This window comes from Patella vulgata, chromosome 5 (genome assembly GCF_932274485.2).
Source record: "Patella vulgata chromosome 5, xgPatVulg1.2, whole genome shotgun sequence".
NCBI classification, from domain to species: domain Eukaryota; kingdom Metazoa; phylum Mollusca; class Gastropoda; family Patellidae; genus Patella; species Patella vulgata.
This window is the reverse complement of record NC_065883.2, coordinates 80,075,226-80,087,715: the sequence shown is the minus strand read 5'-3', so window position 1 is coordinate 80,087,715 and position 12,490 is coordinate 80,075,226. Positions and strand designations below refer to the sequence as shown.

General features: G+C 38.5%; 1 long non-coding RNA gene across 1 annotated transcript; it reads right to left on the bottom strand.

Annotated features, from left to right (window-relative positions):
- Window positions 1-3,553: 3,553 nt before the first annotated feature.
- Window positions 3,554-10,882, bottom strand: LOC126822554 (uncharacterized). Its single transcript, XR_007680864.2, has 3 exons — window positions 10,780-10,882; window positions 10,070-10,189; window positions 3,554-3,823 (listed from the first exon to the last, which is right to left on the bottom strand). It is a non-coding gene; the product is annotated as an uncharacterized LOC126822554 (long non-coding RNA).
- Window positions 10,883-12,490: the final 1,608 nt, after the last annotated feature.

Below are 12,490 nucleotides of genomic sequence, written 5' to 3'. Positions count from 1 at the left end.
GGTTATCAACTTACTATTATACGATCATAGGTGTCATTCTCACACTTAAAACTCATTTACACAGGAAATAACAACACAATCACCTCCATTTCCTCAATGTTGGAATTTGAAGTTGAAAATGATATTTTTGCCAATTTCTCAGCTGGCAATAGTGAATTATAGGAATAATTTTATGATATGAAGAGTGAAATGGAATCAGATTTTTTATGATTTACTGCCAGGTGTATCGAAGATAATGTCGAAGAAATCAACTATTTGTTATTTTTTTTGACATTATGATGTGAAGAATACGGATACTCGAGCTGAGATCAAGCGTGTCGCCGCCATCTTGGATACGGTACGCTTTCAAACAGACAATAACACAAAACTTACGGCTAATAATTCTAGACTTTGGAAAACTAAATTGAATCAAAACTTTTGGGATAAAAAAAAAACCAAAAAAAAACCAGGTCCCAGAACAAATACTTGGAACCCTTATTAGGTCCCTTCAAATTTCAAACATTGTCGTAGAAAAAAATTATTACAGAATACTTTTATTATATCCACACGTACCTCTCATATCTTGACTGCTTTAGCCCATTGGTTTAAACTTCATGGAAGTCAAAGTGTAAACATATTTGTTTCATTGTTGAAAATTAAAGTTAAAGTATATATCATTCACGTCAAAAAGAAGGATATGATAAGAATCTGAAAGCGCGGGAATTTGAAATAGGGTCTTTTGTATGGCACTGGTTATACCCACCTTCCGCAAATCAAAAATTTGGATAAGAATGGTGGTAGGATTGACCATGTCTTTGGGGTGCTTCTTCTAAGGTATTTGCCATTTTTTTGATGAAGTGATTGATAATGGTCGTACACAACTCTTTGGATTAATTTTTTTTTGCAAAATAAAGTCTGATTTCTGAAATAGATATTATAGGTAAAATTAATTATATTTATGATATGTTCGTTAAAAAAGTATTAACATTAGTGTTACGTTGCTCTTATTTTTTGAAAAAAATTTCACAAGTTGTTTTCCTTTATTTTGTTAATGTAGAATGGTAATGAACTGCTCTTTTCATTTTCTTTGTTTTATTTGTTTCGTTTGAATTTGATTTATCTGTTTAGTTTTTGATTGTTTAATTTTTGTTAATGAAGCTGATTCTTTTAAACTTCGTTTTTTATTTTTGAACTCTACTTGGTGTAGGTGTTCATCAGGTAATACCTCGACTGAGTTCAATATAGAGATTAGCCGGTTGATTTGTTGGATATAAACCTTTGAATAATAGCGCCTAACAGGCAGCTGTGTTTAATTATGTTCTCCAGATTTTGATTGTTTCTGTGTGTTTGAAGTATATGTTTGTGATATGCGCTTAGAAACACTTCACGTGTAATGAAGCGCTATTATAAATCGAACAATAATAATAATAATAATTAATAGGATGATGATATTGAACCGATAACTTTCATTAATTGAGCGAAAATGAATAAATGAAATAGGATTTAAAATCCAGATAATAAAGACATGCATCCGCCATTTGGTGTGCTATGAGAGAAATTTTTCCTGCTAGGCAATTAAATCAAATTGTCAAGGGTTCTTTTATGGGCACATCAAGGTGCACATAGGACATCATTTTTTTGTCCCATCCAAACGACTAGACGCTTCCTGCCCCCCACCCCCATGTCCTGCACCACTGACATTGGGTATCCATGAGCAACTTTTTAAGTCAACATCGGAATCTAACTCCGAACCCCCTGGTGAGGCAGTACCCTTATTGTCCCTTTCAAACAATTATACACTTTTCCTTGTTACTGTTAGGCCCTCTGCCCTGCACCTCTGACATGGTCAGCCCCAGAATCGAAATGAAATGAAATTGGTTTTAATGTCCTACTCTGAACTGGGGTAATGAAGACGGGCATATGCCATACAGTGTGCTATGAGGGGAATTTTGCCCGGACAGCGGCACTACTTTTTAAAATATCGAATTCCAACTGTCAAGAGATTTTTTACCTGCACGCCAATGTGTACACAGGACCTCGGTTTTTCGTCCCATCCAAATGACTAGACAGCTATCCTTGTCAGGCCCTCGTACCTGAATCACTGACAAGGCGGAGCCACACCGGAAAATCTGGATAAACTTTCTCGGCCAATGCAGGGATCAAACACCCATAGGCGTACGGGCTCGATGACACTTAGGGGGCAGAACCCGAAATGCCCCCCCAAAATTTGGGTGTACAAACAACAGCGCCGATCTTCCTCGAGAGGCGAAGAAGCAGAGCTCCCCTTGTATTGTACCCACCGCCCCCCCCACCCCAAGAAAATTTTTGAATATTTGATGGCTGCAAACATAATTTCCTGCTATTTCAGCCCGTGAACAAAGCAACTTCAAAGTGGTCTAATTAAGATGGCTGACTCGTTTTTTTTTGCCCCATCCAAATGACTAGACATTGCCCTTGTCAGATCCTCCATCCTGCACCACTGAAAAGGGGAACCAAACCATGCCGGAAAATCCTGATTAACTTTCTCTGCCAACACCGGGAGCGAACCCACGACCCCCAGCCAACACCGGGAGCGAACCCACGACCCCCAGCCAACACCGGGAGCGAACCCACGACCCCCAGGCTTATAAATCCTAAGAAACTTTCTCGGCCAACTCCTTCATCAAACACAGGACATCCGGGTTAGTATGTCACCATGATTTTAGGTCCTCAGTCGACTATCTTAGGTCCTACACAGGACATCCGGGTTAATGTGTCACCATATTAGGTCCTCAGTCGACTATCTTAGGTCCTACACAGGACATCCGGGTTAATGTGTCACCATGATATTAGGTCCTCAGTCGACTATCTTAGGTCCTACACAGGACATCCGGGTTAATGTGTCACCATGATATTAGGTCCTCAGTCGACTAACTTAGGTCCTACACAGACTATTTTAGTCATAAACACTGAGTATATTTCAAGAATTTTGAGAAGTATATAGTTTGCTTTCGTTTAATAAAATAGAAAAGGTTTAATAATTAATTAGTCTTTTTGTGTATAACAGATGAGAACCGGAGTTGGACTATATTACAAAATAATATACTAATTGTTGGATATTGCAACCCATTAGGACAGAAATCTATTCTCAAATTTGAGAGAGAGAGAGAGAGAGAGAGACAGAGAGAGACAGATAGAGAGAGAGATGGAGAGAGAGAGACAGATAGAGAGAGAGACAGATAGAGAGACAGATAGAGAGAGAGAGACAGATAGAGAGAGAGAGACACAGATAGAGAGAGAGATGGGGATTAAGGTCCACTTGACACAAACTAGGGCATTTCGGGACTAACATGGTTCAATTTTATTTCAATAATTCGCTTGCGCGAAGGGGTCTTTAGCACTGGGAGGAAACCAGAGGACCCGGAGAAAACCCACGAGGTTGGACAGGCGACCCTACTCCTTGTCACATGCTAACCATTTGTCCATCCACCCCACCCCCACTCTCGAATTCGAGTAGATAGTGTGTGCAAAATGGTGTTACATGTCTGATTTCGTGAGGCCGTGGGGTAGAAATAAATCAAGATAAAACAAAATATAAAATGTTAAAGTATGTTTTCTCTTGTTACTATCATGTTTAATTCAACAAGTTTCACAGTGTTTTTGTTTTCTTCTAGTTTACACAAATCAAAATTAAAGTCTTCCATTTCACCCCGTACACATCCAGTTATTTCTTTTGAGGAAAAGACAATTTATAGATTACTAGAGCAGCTGGAATACAACCGAGTAACATAATCCCCATCGATATATGGTACATCACTGTATCTGTTGGTCCACGCTTCTGCCATACTAATAAACCATCCTCCTTCTGCAAATAACAAACACATCCATTAAACACAGAAAACAGGTTTAACATCCACTTGGGACTAACATATGGTTCCATTTTATTTCAATAACTCGCTTGCGCGTAGGCAGGGATGTCACTAATTTTTCAAGTAACAGGAAATTTTGCTAAAGTAGGGGGCAGCAAATGTTTAGGGCCGCAGACCCGAATCTGCGGGCAAACCGAAGGGTGGGGAGTGTGTTATGGCGGTTCGGGGCAATATTTTAAAGGACAGAAAGTTTTTTTTAAATATTTTGTGAAAATGTACATAAAAAGTCTATCCAAAAAACTTTAATAATCCAAATAAGTGCTTTTCAGTCATATCTGAGTGATGTCACAAGATAAGCCTTATAGAATTGCTCGTCTACCAATTTTAAAACTGAAATCCGCGAATATTAGTTTAGGTAAAACTTATAAAATCGTAACAATTTGAATAATACTGTATATAAAATATTTTTAATCTTCATGATATCAGATAAAGGGCAGCTAGGCTGCATTTATTCGGAATTAAAACATTTCTCTCTGCAAAACAGATAAATCCCGTTTTCTAAATATGTAATCGCGTGAATGCAAATCCCCCGGAAACATGATGTCAGAGTTTTATTTTCCCCACAAGTGCCTCCCACATAAACAGTAATAGCACTTATATTTCTATAACTTTTGAGTCCGATTATTTTCATATATTGAGATCGATATCAAAGCATTATAATACAACCGCTAGTAATATATTTAAACGAAAAAGTAATCTAAAATTGCAGATTGAAAGTTAGCTAAATTTCCGTCAACCACTTAATGCCAATGGCTTCCGATTTCACGCTAAAGACACATGGTGTGAAACGTTTTCTCTTCGCGGCAGAACTGTCAAAATCGCATAGACCGTTTACTACTAGCCATGAGGAAAAATGACAGTAATCGAACAGACCTTGTACAGTCAGTACAGGTCTCTATTTTATTAGGTACACTCATGTACTCTACTTTATTTATCCCACTAATAATCATAGTACAAGCATACTACCAGAGTAAGACTTCTACGGTCAAATTTAGCCAATCATTAAATCGATTAATACAAGGGGAAGTAAGGAGGTTACCTCCCTTTTTGAAAGTAAAACTAGCATTGCGTCGGTGGGGAGTCAAAAGTTCGTATCTGGCATATTTTGCGAAATTTACTTTTCTGATTCTTCAGAATGAGAATTTTCGTGCACATCTTTTCATCTGGTAGTCGTATTTCTAAGCCAATAAAAAGAGATTTTATAGACTTTGTTTCAAAATGTCGTATATGGGGTGTTCCAAAAAAAAAAAAAAAAAAAAATTATTACCGGGTAAGAGTGAAAACGTATTTTCTTGAAAAAATCAACTTTGTGTCTAACCAAAGCATTACAGTCAAACGAAATATAGCCAGTATTATTTTATAGTTAAATGCGTATTTTTATAATTATTGTTGAGCCTCTACTGTGTGAAATCTATGAAATTGAAGCAGGTAAAGCTGAATATTTTCCTGAGATATACGTCTTTGCTGTATAAAATTGCAAATAACTAGCTTTCACTCTTTATTTCTACCTGGACAATTTCGCAAAATCCAGATACGACCTTTTGACTCCCCACCGACGATTGGCATAATTATGAACCTTTACCGTGAGAAATATCCTTCCTTGCAGGAGAAAGGTGAATCTGTGAGTCTCACGGAAAAAAACTGGTTAGTTGATATGTCTATGTGCTTGGCATTTAGGAATTCAATTAGTTTCAATTAATATAACTCAAAATTATTTTATAACGAGAGCATCGCTAAGGCTGCAATATACGTCCACATTCCAGCATTGATTGATATGGTACTTTTTAAAATGAAGAGAATGAAATATGAAATGGCTGTAATATGATAAGAGGCAAAATACTAACAAAAAAGTGGGCGTGACACTGCCTCAGGAGGTCGGGGCAAGCACCAAAATAAATAGTTGCTGTCTTTACGGTATACGGAATAAATATGCAAAGTTCCAAGATGATCCATTCAGAATTGCAGCCCGTAGACGATAAATACAAAAAATGGGTGTGGTTGCTGTCTTTACGGTATACGGAATAAATATGCAAAGTTCCATGATGATCCATTCAGAATTGCAGCCTGTAGACGATAAATACAAAAAATGGGTGTGGTTCTGCCCCTGTGGGTTGGATATGGAACAATATAAATAGGTACCACCCTGTTATTGAAATGACAACATCAATAGTTGCCATCCTTAGGGTATAAGGAATAAGTATTCCAAGTTCCAAGATAATCCATTCAGAATTGTGGCCTTAGGGCGTTAAAGGCAAAAATTGGGCGTGGCTCTGCCCTGGGGGTGGGGGCATTCACCAAAATCAATAGTTGATGCCCTTATGCTATAAGGAATACATATGCCAAGTACAAAGTTGGTCCATTCAGAACTCCGGCCTGTAAACGATAAACACAAAAATTGGGCGTCGCTCTGCCCTGGGGGGGCGGGATACATATCCCAAGTCCAAAGACAATCCATTAGGAATCGTGGCCTTTAGGCAACCCACAGAGACACAAAGAACAAAATGGTGTGGCTCTGCCCCTGGGGGTTGGGCAATCACCAAAAAACAATAGGGGTATAAGGAATAGGTATGCAAAGTTTCAAAATGATCTGTTAAGAATTGCAGTCTGTAGATGACAAACAAATAAATACAAGAAATGAGCGTGGCTCTGTCCCAGGGGGTCGGGCATGCACCAAAAAATGAAATGAAATGAAATGGGGTTTAACGTCCTACTGTTTTGCTCCGAACTGGGCTAATGAAGACGGGCATACGCCATACAGTGTGCTATGAGGGTAATTTTGCCCGGACAGCGGCACTACGGCCTACTCTTATATCGAATTCCAACTGTCAAGGGATCTTTTACGTGCACGCCATAGCCGCCATAGGGTATAAGGAATAAGTGTTAAAGTTTCAAAATGATCACTTAAGAATTGTGGCCTGTAGGCGACACACAAAAAGAGAATGGGCGTGGCTCTGCCCTTGAGGGTTGGGCATGCACCCCAAACGATAGGGATGTTCCTTAGGGTACAAAGAATAAGTATGCAAAGTTTCATTATGATACGTTAGGAAATGCAGCCTGAAGATGACAAACAAAGAAATACAAAAAATGGGCGTGGCTCTGCCCCTGGGGGTCGGGGATGCACCAAAAACAATAGGGATCATCCTTAGGGTATAAGGAATAAGTATGTAAAGTTTCAAGATGATCACTTAAGAATTGTGGCCTGTAGGCGACATACAGACACACACACACAGGGGCGACGGCAATGTACGTCCACATTATAACTAGAAATGGGCGTGGCTCTGCCCCTGGGGGTCGGGCATGCACCAAAAACAATAGGGATCTTCCTTGGGGTATAAGGAATAAGTATACCAAGTTTGAAGAAAATCCAGTAAGAATTGCGCCCTGTAGGCGACACAAAGACACACAAAAAGAAAATGGGCGTGGCTCTGCCCCTGGGGGTTGGGCATGCACCCCAAACGATAGGGATGTTCCTTAGGGTACAAAGAATGTGTATGCAAAGTTTCAAGATTATTAGTTAAGAAATGTGGCCTGTAGACGACAAACAAACAAATACTAGAAATGGGCGTGGCTCTGCCCCGGGGGGTCGGGCATGCACCAAAAACAATAGGGATCTTCCTTGGGGTATAAGGAATAAGTATACCAAGTTTGAAGAAAATCCATGAAGAATTGCGCCCTGTAGGCGAACCACAGACACACACACACACACACACACACACATACATACATACACACACACACACACACAGACAGGGGCGACGGCATAATACGTTCACATTATGAATGTGGACGTATAAAAATGAAGTTGCTGATCATTTTTAGATGAAAAGTAGCCGGAAATCGGCCTCATGTAAACGGTGAAATTTGCCGGTTGCCAGCATCTAATGACATCCATGGCGTAGGGGTCTTTAGTAGTAGGAGAAAACCCACGAGGTTGGACAAGCGACCCCTACTCCTTGTCACGTACAACCAGGGAATTGAGCGAGAGAGAGAGAGAAATGGGGTTTAACATCCACTCGACACAAAACAGGTCATTTCGGGACAAACACATGGTTCAATTTTATTTCAATAATTCACTTGCGCGTAGGGGTCTTTAGCAGTCGGAGGACCCAGAGAAAACCCATGAGGTTGGACAGGCAACCCTACTCCTTGTCACGTACAAACGGGGAATCGAAATCACGCCAGTTGACTCAATGACAGACCTTATGATACAACGCACACGCTTTAACCATTCGGCCATCCAACCCCCCTTAAAGCGACATTAAGTAAAATTAGATGAAGAGCTAACAAGAATATGTTGAAAATTTTAGTCAAATTACATCACTCTGAGTCCAGCTATTGACGATACAATAACACTGTAGTCTTGGTTGTAATTGCAACCAGCGTTACGATAATAAACAAATTCTTGATTATCCATTTTTATTATTATTTCATCAACCGAAAAATGTATTCAAATCAATTGAAAATCTAGATTATCCACGGCATAAAGAGTTTGGATAACTTAATTAATGTCTAATTAATGATTTATATAACATTTCAGACCTAAAGAAAGATCTGCAATAAGCAGATTTAGCTCTTGCATAATGTATGTTGAATAGGTTATATAACATTTCAGGCCTAAAGAAAGACCTGCAATAGACAGATTTAGCTCTTGAATAATTAAATAAAGTTCCTGTATGTCATTTGAGTGGTTTGTGATCCCTACAATATTGTTAAAGTTGAATTTCTAGAAGGAATATCAGTCATGGTTTATTTTACGCACGCACACACACCAACATGTACCCAGGATCTCAACTGTTCCTTGCCACGCTCTCCATCTTACAACATAAGGAACTTTGTTAATCTGATTAATACACAGATCCTATTTCGTTTTGTTTTCTACAGTTCAAAATTTCGTTTTACTCGTCTTTTCTACACTAGGATCTGGAAAAGTTGTTATATACATTGTAACAGACGTTCTTGTTAATGTGAGGAATTAGCCAATAAAACAGGCTGTTACAGCGAGCTTTTGGTGTGTGGGTAAACCCCTAGAAATGTCAACACTGATTGATTAATCAATGTCTGACGTCATAGGTCGTATGACCCCTGATACAACCTCCCAGTACAACTGGTCAGATCTTCATGTAGTGTAGGCTATCGAAAGTATAAAGAAACGTAATGAAATATCGATCTGTATTTTAATCAGATTGTAAGTTTGTCGACCAATGGCAGGAAAGACTGGGCTGTAGCACCACCTGGTTTCATTGTATAGTATATGAAATGAAATGGGATAATGAAGATGGGCATGCGCTATACTCTTATTTCGAATTCTGACTATCAAGATTTCTTTTACGTGCACGCCAAAGTGTACACAGGACCTTGTTTTTGGTCCCAACCGAAGAACTACACGTTCTCGAAAATCCCGATAAACACTGGGATCGAACAGGAGAACTTGAGATTAGCGAGGCAAAGTGTCATTGAGTCAAAGCGGCTCCCTTCTACTGGTTTAAAGAAAGATAGGTTGCCAGGCAACAAATTCTACGCCCACAGACAGTAGCTAAATTGTCCGAGTGGTCGAATATTTATTCTTTTGTTGGTAATGGGCGGCATTTACAAGACAATTTCATACAGATCAGATTATAATTTTCATTGTTTGAGGGTCAAAAGGTTGTAAATATTGAAACAAGGGCCTTAACTCTTGAAGTAATTTACAGAAATTATTGAAATTCGATAAATTTTTTTTTATTCACTAATTTAAATAATGCATAGATAAATTTCATACAGACTGGATGATTTCTTATGTCATTTGAGCATTCACAAGGTCCAACGAAGTGAAACAAGGGCCATAACTCTAGAAGTAATAAACAGAAATAGCTGAAATTCAATCGGTTTCTTCGTTTCACTAATTTAAATGATGCATATAAATTTCAGAAAGATAGGATGATAACTTTTGTCGTTAGAGCGTTCACAACATTCAACAAAGTGAAACAAGGCCAAGACTCAAGAAGAAATTAACGGAAATTATTGAAATTAAAAAGGCTTTTCATCTCACTAAAGTAACAACATAATGTCAATTTCAAAACAATCAGATGATAAATAAATGTAGTCTGTTCACAAGAAATTGTGGACAGACGGACAGAGGCGACGGCAATATATGACCTTGTTTCTATGTGGGCGTATAAAAATAATAATGTGGTGAAACTTACAAGAAATACATTCTGAAGTTGCTGTATGTGTTTGTAACCTTCAGCTGCAGGGTATGTTCCAGCTGGCTTCGCTTTTGCTGCTTTTGTTGCCAACCCTCTGCGTGCTATTAACTGTAATTGCTATAATAAAGAATAAAATGTAACAAGGCACTCGAAGAACGAGGCTAGACATATTCCACAAGTCATATGGTGACGTCATATTCTTATCTGGAGAGCATGATCGCAATAAATACTATTGTTGTAGACTGGAATAACCAGATGCTAGAGATTGCCATTCGATTGAGACTTCTGGCCAATTTCCCGAACATAACTGATTTGAGATTACCAGTAAAAACAGAAATTATGACTGAGTGAATGTAAATATTCATACATTATTATATGCCTTGGGGCTTGAGACCCATTTGTGTAAATTTCTAGATCCCAAGTAGTGTTCCGTACATTTGAAACCAACACACGTATATAGAAGTAAATATTATTTTAATCATGGGCTGTATGTACATAGAGGATCGTACATGCTGATCTACATGTATTTACTTCTATCAATGTCTTTCACTCAGCCAAGGTCAACGCTTCGGCTTTTCCATTCAATAAAATTCCCCGGTTACTTTGCAAAGACTTCGCATTGAATAAACATAATCACAGAGAAACATTCTTCCTCCCTACCAATGATTAAATTTATTAAAAGTTCATGAAAAGAACATCAATATTACCGCTAAACCTCGCATGGTGACAGCTATTTCTTTCTTCAACCTCCTCGAAAACTGGTAGACGGAAGTTGATATTGTACTTCTAATCTTGCGTGTTTGCTGAGTGACGTCAAAATAAATGGATTTATCTCCCTTGGACTGGCTTCAGATGAAGATATTCTTTCGGATTTGTATTCTATCCCCACACAATTACCCCAGAAAGGGAATTCCTTTACATAGATTATCATATTTTATACAGATTAATAATTTCTATTTTCTAATTTCTTGTTTCAAATAAAACAGACAGCTATCAAACTTGAAACAGAAGCACCGTAATCTGTTCGGTGCTGCTGGGGCTTTAAAATCCGACCCTGGTATTATTCCTTGGGTTTCCAAAGATTTTCTATAAACAATTTGAAAAGTCGCACAAACCAAAATTGACATGTTATGATCCGATGAACAAAAACAAGAATAAGAAAACAAATTTTTAATTAAACAAAAACATAATACAAGTTTTTAATTTGTTAACAAAATATAAAACCAGTCTTTCACTAGGTAAATAAAAACCTGAGATTCCATTTGGTGAGTTTTTGATTTTACCGGTGTTCAAAATTCATACCACAACTGAAAACATAAAAAATTATCAATTTTAAAAAAAAGGGAAAAATAAGAGAATAGTTTGCCAGGCCATGATACACAATGGTTAGCAATAAAACAACACTCCACTAGTCTGCAGACCACCAGTTCCGTTTTATGGCCACGTTGGGACCCATCTTTCTGTAAAGAATGTTTATTTATGTTTAATTAAGCCCGTTTTCCATGCTCGCGTTGGTCTGATGCAAATATAACGGGGCCGTTTGCATGTAACGACGAATAAACGCACGCGGAAACGCGTACATGGAAAACGGTTCTATGTATATTAATAATATTTACTAGTCAGATTTCAACCTCAAATACCAGTCTTTATCGTCCTACTTTTCGGGGGGGGGGGAATGGTTAGCGCGTGCGCGCTGTATCGTAAGGTCTGTCAATGAGTCCATTTCCATTCCCTAGTTGTACGTGAGTAGAGTCGCCCGACCAACCTCGTGGGTTTTCTCATCCGAACAACTAGGTTCTGCATCACTGATCACTGTCAAGGGAAAGACACGCTGGAAAATCCCGCGGAACGTATCGGGCTCTCCAGGTTAGCAAGCATGCGCCTTTCACGAGGAGCCAGCGCAGCTCCCTCACACCAAAATGAAGCCCAGTACACCAATATCGACAATTTGATTGGTCCATAAAACCACATGGTCTAACAAAACGCACATATCTGATGAACTGAATGGATCCGTGGGATTGCCGTAAGCCTCCACTGAGCTGTATAGTCTCTAGCTACGAGAACGTAGCTAAAAAAGTTGAGAATCGCTCCCGCATGTGCTACATTGAAGTTAATAGCATCAACTCTTATCTAGAAACACGGAGGGTTGAGAGATAAGATTTGTTATCTATATAGTCTCAGACCTGTAGTTATGATGGCTTCAATCAAAATGAAAAAAACAAACTGTACTGTAACAAATTAAAACGACATGTAATTTGAATCTGATTCTGTGTAAATTAACTTACATTTAATTATTAAACATTTTACTTCTTTTTCTTGTTACCCATGACGTAGATAGTTTGGAGAGAAAAGAATATACCGAAGACGATGGTAATCATGGTGGTAGAATATAGAATATTGTCCATCAAACCTCTCTTC